The following is an 8149-nucleotide window of genomic DNA, read 5'->3' as shown; positions in this document are numbered from 1 at the left end:
ACAGTAATACATGTTATGTATTAAACAAGCTTGCCAAACCCATAGGTTTGCAGAAGTGCAAGAAATCTTTAGAAGGAAAAAAAACCCTCCAATGTCTTGTTTTATGCAGTAGGAGTTAGTATTTATCGGACTGTAAGCTTTTGGTTTACATTAAGTAAACTGAAACAATCCAAGTTACATCATTCACGCAGGGTGGATAATCTGTATAGATACAGTAACTTAAAATGGGCTAATCCAGCAGTAGTCCAGCAGTCCGCAACTAGGAATCCCAAAAAGTCTTTTCTGTGGCAGGAATCATACTGACAAATTTCACAAAAATGGTGACCAAAAATGGTTGCATGGTTTCACACCATTTTAATGCAGAACATTGAGAATTGTAGTGTTTAACAGAGTTAAAAATAAATAAAAATAAAAGCCCACGTCCTTCCCCAAAGGCATTATAAAATTGAAAAATCACAACTTTATGCATGTGTTCCTCTGCCCCACCCACTTTCCATCATTGATAGAAACCCATACTCCCCAGGAAATATTTAATATGGTCCTATGGTCAAAGACTCCCTACCCACTGGTAGATATTTAGAAATCTTCCATTAGAAATATTTGTGAAAGAGGAACTTAGAAAGATATTGCTTTGGGCTAGACTATCAACAACAACAACTCCCCAAGAAATGTGAACAGTTGTGTGAAATTTTAAAAAAAGAACTTGTAATATTAATTTCCATAAAATTCTGCTCTCCATTGATTTCTGGGGAGTAACTTCAAAGTAAACTGTTGTTTGTTTGTTTGTTTGTTTGTTTTCTGGGCTTATATTCTACTCCAATAGATACCATCTCTGAACAGCTTACATACTCTATTTTCAAAAATAAGATTAAAAATATACAAATATCAATAACTATACAACATTCTACTGTAGCTCATATTTTTATGCCAGATATCAGTAAAATAAATCCATTTCAAACAACCTGCAAATTACAAGAAGTCTCAGTTCACCACAACTCTATATCCTTAAGGTCTACAGAAAAAGCCAGTTTTAATGGCCTTTCTACGCTGAGCTGTCGATCGGAAGGTCGGCGGTTCGAAACCGCGCGGCGGGGTGAGCTCCCGTTGCTCGTCCCAGCTCCTGCACACCAAGCAGTTCGAAAACATGCAAATGTGAGTAGATTAATTGGTACTGCTTCGGCGGGAAGGTAACGGCGTTCCGTGAGTCATGCTGGCCACATGACCCGGAAGTGTCCTATGGACAACGCCGGCTCCAAGGCTTTGAAACGGAGATGAGCACCGCCCCCTAGAGTCGGACACGACTGGACTTTACGTCAAGGGAAACCTTTACCTTTACCTAGGAGTCCAACAGATTTAGAGGGTTGGGGAGAGAATGCTGTTCCAAAGAAGGGGGGACCTTGATTGAAAAGACCTGCCTGATCTGAACGGGCAGAAACAATTGGGAGAAGGTGGTCCTAAAGATATCCAGGTCCTGAGCCATTTTTTATAAAATTTGAATAGTTTTTATTAATCCATTTTCAAACAGGTATTGTTGTTTATTCGTTCAGTTGCTTCCGACTCTTCGTGACTTCATGGACCAGCCCACACCAGAGCATCCTGTCGGTCGTCAACACCCCCAGCTCCCCCAGGGACAAGTCCATCACCTCTAGAATATCATCCATCCATCTTACCCTTGGTCGGCCCCTCTTCCTTTTGCCTTCCACTCTCCCTAGGATCAGCATCTTCTCCAGGGTGTCCTGTCTTCTCATTATGTGGCCAAAGTATGTCAGTTTTGCCTTTAATATCATTCCCTCAAGTGAGCAGTCTGGCTGTATTTCCTGGAGTATGGACTGGTTTGATCTTCTTGCAGTCCAAGGCACTCTCAGAATTTTCCTCCAACACCACAGTTCAAAAGCACCTATCTTCCTTCTCTCAGCCTTCCTTATGGTCCAGCTCTCACAGCCATATGTTACTACTGGGAAAACCATTGCTTTAACTATGCGGACCTTTGTTGTCAGCGTGATGTCTCTGCTCTTAACTATTTTATTGAGATTTGCTCTTCTCCCAAGGATTAAACGTCTTCTAATTTCCTGACTGCAGTCAGCATCTGCAGTAATCTTTGCACCTAGAAATACAAAGTCGTTCACTGCCTCTACGTTTTCTCCCTCTATTTGCCAGTTATCAATCAAGCTGGTTGCCATAATCTTGGTTTTATTGAGGTTTAGCTGCAGACCAGCTTTTGCACTTTCTTCTTTCACCTTCATCATAAGGTTCCTCAGTTCCTCTTCACATTCAGCCATCAAAGTGGTATCATCTGCATATCTAAGATTGTTAATGTTTCTTCCAGCGATTTTAACTCCAGCCTTGGATTCCTCAAGCCCAGCATGTCTCATGATGTGTTCTGCGTACAAGTTGAATAGGTAGGGTGAGAGTATACAACCCTGCCGTACTCCTTTCCCAATCTTAAACCAATCCGTTGTTCCGTGGTCTGTTCTTACTGTTGCTATTTGGTCATTATACAGATTCCTCAGGAGGCAGACAAGATGACTTAGTATCTCCATACCACTAAGAACTTGCCACAATTTGTTATGGTCCACACAGTCAAAGGCTTTAGAATAGTCGATAAAACAGAAATAGATGTTTTTCTGAAACTCCCTGGCTTTTTCCATTATCCAGCAGATATTGGCAATTTGGTCCCTGCCTTTTCTAAATCCAGTTTGTACATCTGGCAATTCTTGCTCCATGAATTGCTGAAGTCTACCTTGCAGGATCTAGAGCATTACCTTACTGGCATGTGAAATAAGTGCCACTGTTCGATAGTTTGAACATTCTTTAGTGTTCCCCTTTTTTGGTATGGGGATATAAGTTGATTTTTTCCAATCTGATGGCCATTCTTGTGTTTTCCAAATTTGTTGGCATATGGCATGCATCACCTTGACAGCATCATCTCGCAAGATTTTGAACAGTTCAGCTGGGATGCCGTTGTCTCCTGCTGCCTTGTTATTAGCAATGCTTCTCAAGGCCCATTCAACCTCACTCTTCAGGATGTCTGGCTCTAACTCACTGACCACATTGTCAAAGCTATCCCTGATATTGTTATCCTTCCTATACAGGTCTTCCGTATATTCTTGCCACCTTTTCTTGATCTCTTCTTCTTCTGTTAGGTCCTTGCCATCTTTGTTTTTGATCATACCAATTTTTGCCTGGAATTTAGCTCCAATGTTTCTAATTTTCTGGAAGAGGTCTCTCGTCCTTCCTATTCTATTGTCATCTTCCACTTCCGCGCATTGCTTGTTTAAAAATAATTCCTTATCTCTTCTGGCTAACCTCTGGAATTTTGCATTTAATTGGGCATATCTCCCCCTATCACTGTTGCCTTTTGCTTTCCTTCTTTCTTGAGCTACTTCTAGTGTCTCAGCAGACAGCCATTTTGCCTTTTTGGTTTTCTCTTTCTTTGGGATGTATTTTGTTGCCACCTCCTGAACAATGTTGCGGACTTTTGTCCATAGTTCTTCCGGGACCCTATCTACTAAGTCCAGTCCCTTATATCTATTCTTTACCTCCACTGCATATTCCTTAGGAATATTAGTGAGCTCATATCCAACTGATCTGTGGGTCTTCCCTAATCTCTTTAGTCTGATCCTAAATTGTGCAAGAAGTTCGTGATCTGAACTACAGTCAGCTCCAGGTCTTGTTTTTACTGATTGTATAGATGTCCACCATCTCTGGCTGCAAAGGATATAGTCAATCTGATTTCGGTGTTGTCCATCTGGTGAAGTCCATGTATAAAGCCGTCTCTTAGGTTGTTGGAAGAGAGTGTTTGTTATGCAGAGTGAGTTGTCTTGGCAAAATTCTATTAGCCTATGTCCTGCTTCCTTTTGTTCTCCCAGGCCATGCTTACCTGTAATTCCAGGTGTCTTCTGACTGCTCACCTTAGCATTCCAGTCTACTGTGATGAAAATTATGTCTCTTTTAGGCGTGTTGTCCAGTAGGTGCTGCAGATCCTCATAGAACTGCTCTACTTCAGCTTCTTCAGCATTTGTGGTTGGGGCGTATATTTGGATCACTGTGATGTTAGATGGCTTGCCCTGAATTCGAATTGAGATAATTCTGTCGTTTTGGGGGTTGTATCCAAGCACTGCTTTAGCTACTTTACTATTAATTATGAAGGCTACTCCATTTCTTCTGTGGTCCTCTTGTCCACAGTAGTAGATCTGGTGGTCATCTGATGTGAAGTGACCCATTCCAGTCCATTTCAGTTCACTGATGCCCAAAATGTCTATCTTTAATCTGGACATCTCACCAATAACCACATCCAATTTGCCCTGGCTCATAGATCTTACATTCCAGGTTCCAATGGTGTGTTGATCCTTAGAACATCGGATTCGCCGTTCACCACCAGCACCGTCGGCCGCTAGCCATCCTTTCGGCTTTGAGCTAGCTGCGTCATCACTTCTGGGGCTAGTTGAACTCATCCTCTGTTCCTCCCCAGTAGCATTTTGACCATCTTCCGACCTGGGAGTCTCATCTTCCGATGGTATACTGACATATCTCTGGTTGTACTGATCCATTTAGTTTTCATGGCAAGAATACTGGGGTGGGTTGCCATTACCTTCCCCAGTGATCGCATTTAGTCTGACCTATCTGTAGCTTCAGAAAGGTTTTCAACTGCAACCCCGGTACAGCGCATTGCAATAGTCCAAACAAGAAGCTACCAAGGCAGGAGTGAGTGAGGGGAGGGTGTCCCACTCCAAGAATGGTCATAGGTTCTCCTGCAGGTGAAATTTTACAAGGGTGTCTTTTCTAAAGCTGCCAGCTGGGATTCAGTGAGGAATCCCAAGTTATTTTTTTACATATATTTTTATTAAATATTAAATTTTTTATTAAATTTTTAAAAGAATAAAAACAATACAAATTTCAAAAGAAAAAAGTAAAGGAAGTAATGCGTAATTGAAAAAAGTGCAAAGAAAGAAACAGAGAAGAAAAAGGAAGAAAAGAAAAGAAAAAGTTATGAAGAAGCTGCTTCTGATCTTCTTAACAGCAGTTACAAGTACATTTGTATTTTATCTTCTCTCTCTAAGGCAATGTTTCTCAGCCTTGGCCACTTGAAGATGTGTGGACTTCAACTCCCAGAATTTCCCAGCCAGCATGGCTGGGGAATTCTGGGAGTTGATGTCCACACATCTTCAAGTGGCCAAGGTTGAGAATAACTGCTCTAAGCTTACAACGTAATTTCCTTCTTTCCACAGTCCACCTTTCTAATCATCAAACCATAAATCACAAGTTCATTTTTTTCTTTTTTTAGCAAAAAGTCCATAAGGGGTCTCCAGTCACTAATATATGTGGTTATTGTCCTTTCTCTAATCAGACAAGTCAATTTTACCATCTCTGCTAATCCTGTCATCTTCACCAGCCATTCCTCCATCGTGGGTATTTCAGAGTCTTTCCATTTTTGTGCACATAACAATTTCACAGCAGGAACCCCAAGTTTAGAACCAGTTTGCCACAGAGGGAATCATGCATCATCTCATCCAGAACTAAAGATAACATAACAACAGTTGTTAAGAGTTCTTCATGAAAAATAATTAATCATTAAGATCCAACCTTTTGGAAATAAATGATAAAATGTATAGTATTAAAATAACTGGTGTTGATTGTGCAATTGAAAGCATTAGTCTTATTTCTATCCTATGACTATAGATTTATGCTGTATGATACAGAATGCAAAACATGGACAGTGGATCTTCTCTGGACATGGATGAAGTAATTAACATGAATGAACAGTGCCATATATTTACGGAGACTGAACTTTGGAAAGAAAATGTGGATTTAATAGAAAAGAGTGACTTGGGAAATACTGTGTCCTCTTCCTATGAAATGTCAGCCCCAACCAACACAGGGATAAAATTGGGCCCTGATAGCCTCACCAGGAGGCGGGGCTTGATTAGTAAGTTACATCTACTGAATGTTCCAACAGTGGAGCATGATGGTGCTGACAATCCACCATATCTATTTGACAGGCATGCTCCAGGAAGGATTTCTACTTCTCCAACCTTGAGGAGGCTAAGAAAGAATACATCATCAGTTTCTCAAAAATCTCCACTCCAGGATGATACTGAGAAACCAAGAACAGGCAACCAGGTGCCACAAGTTGACATTTTTCTTTCTATTCATCCAAAACTACCTTCATACTCTCAGTATTCTTCTCTCCCATCATCCCCTGGCATTTACTTAAATTCAGTGCCACAAATAGAACACTCTATATCAGTTAACCCCACAGTGACTCCATTGGATCATAAAGATGATTTCAGTGATACTCAAACAGTGCAGAACAGTAGAGAGAACAGAACTTCTGTAGAATATGAAGGAAAGGATTCTCAGCAATGTATCCAGGTAAGTAATGCAACAAACAAACTTCTTGTTTTTAGTTTGGTATGAATTCTTCAGCTGAATATCTCATATAATAGATCATGTCATTGTTATTCTTAGATTTAAAAGGAATTTAAGGAATTTAACGCAGTTTGACGGCCTATTCCAGCCTTTCTCAACCTGATGTCCCACAAACTTGTTGAAATGCATCTTCTGTTTCCTCCAGCTACCATGATTATTACAGCTGAACACTTCTGAAGGGCACCAAATGGGACATCTTTATCTAGTCATTTTCCAATTAAGCTTGCACATCTTAAATTATTGATTAAGCCTGGAATCATTAATTTAGGCTGAAAAGCTATTGTTTGAATCAAATAATTTACGTTATATGATTGAAACAGTTAAGATGGTGCTGATCTTCAACCCCTAACATCATTAACCATCATGGCCATTGTCAAGGAATGCTGGGAGTTGGCAGTAGAGTCTAAATGGTCATGGGCTCCATTCAGGTGTTAAGCAGTAGAGGACCATTAGAATTGACCAAAATTAATTTGTTTTTAAGTCCAAACTTTTTTACTTAAGTGGATTGTCAAAATAAACATTTCCAAGAATCTAGGAATTTAGAATGTCATATTCATGTCCTAACATAGTTGTTCAGAAGCAGGAAGGATTTGTAAATTCAATCAAACATTTGTCACATGATTTATTAAATGGCCTGAATCCCAAAGGTTTCAAATGCCATCTAAAACTCAGGGGAAAAAAATTACAGGTGAATTTTGATTCCATCATGAAACACTCATGAGCTGAACAGTTCTATGATTATGATCAGAACAGGATTTTGTAATAGCATTATCTGTTTCCTCAGCCATGCTACTTCTCTGTCAAAGATGCCAAGAATTATCTTCTCCCGTTGATTCCAATGAAAGAGAAATTATTATGCTATCCACAGTGCTGATGTATTCTGGGATGCAAGCTGTGGCCCTTATATGCCCCTGAAAAACCTCATTATCCTTGCTGATGGAGGGTCAAAGCCTGCAACACTTTGCATACATATATGAATGGACAGAATTTTTCCCTAGTTGTGGATGTGCCATCACGTTGGCAGAGAAGCATTTACTCTATTTCCTAGTGTCCCTCAACTAGTCAAAAGCCAGCTTGCAGGTTGTACTCTTCATTGGAGTACATTGCTGCTTGAGCACAACAGTAGAAAAACGTTGTTATCCACATGCTTGTGAGCTTCTTGAATCCAACCAGTTGGTTACTGTCTGGCACAGAATGCTAGACTAGATATGTTCCTGGCCTGATTCTTAGGCCTTAGGTGAATACGATCAATGTTCTATTTTATTTCCATTTTTATGTGAAGTGCAGCCTTTAGTTATAAGCACTAACATTCAATGCCTTATTTTCTCAGGCCTTGGATTTACATAAATCTAGTAGGTACGTATGAACTTAATCTTACTCTTTTAAAATCAACATAGTATTTCCCTGTTATTTCATGTTAAGAAGTAAGAGTGATATATTCACTGCATCTAACAAAATCAGTTCTCTTTAAATATAGGTGGCCACGTTTTTAAATGTTCCACTACTGAATTGTTTGAACTTGCCCTTGTTAACAACAGGTACTTCATGGTTTGCATATTAGTTCAAACATGCCCAGCTATGTTTGTCTTTCTTTGCATTTTGCATTGTTAGAAGCAGCTGCACAACTGCTTGAAATTGCTAACAGAGTTGAAACACCCCAAAGTAAAGAAGACTACTGTAATATGCCTTTATCCAAGTTTCTTTTTTAATTTTAAGTTGA

This window comes from Candoia aspera, chromosome 7 (genome assembly GCF_035149785.1).
Source record: "Candoia aspera isolate rCanAsp1 chromosome 7, rCanAsp1.hap2, whole genome shotgun sequence".
In the NCBI taxonomy this organism is placed as follows: Eukaryota; Metazoa; Chordata; class Lepidosauria; order Squamata; family Boidae; genus Candoia; species Candoia aspera.
The sequence above is the reverse complement of the archived record's forward strand: the minus strand, read 5'-3'. Positions refer to the sequence as shown.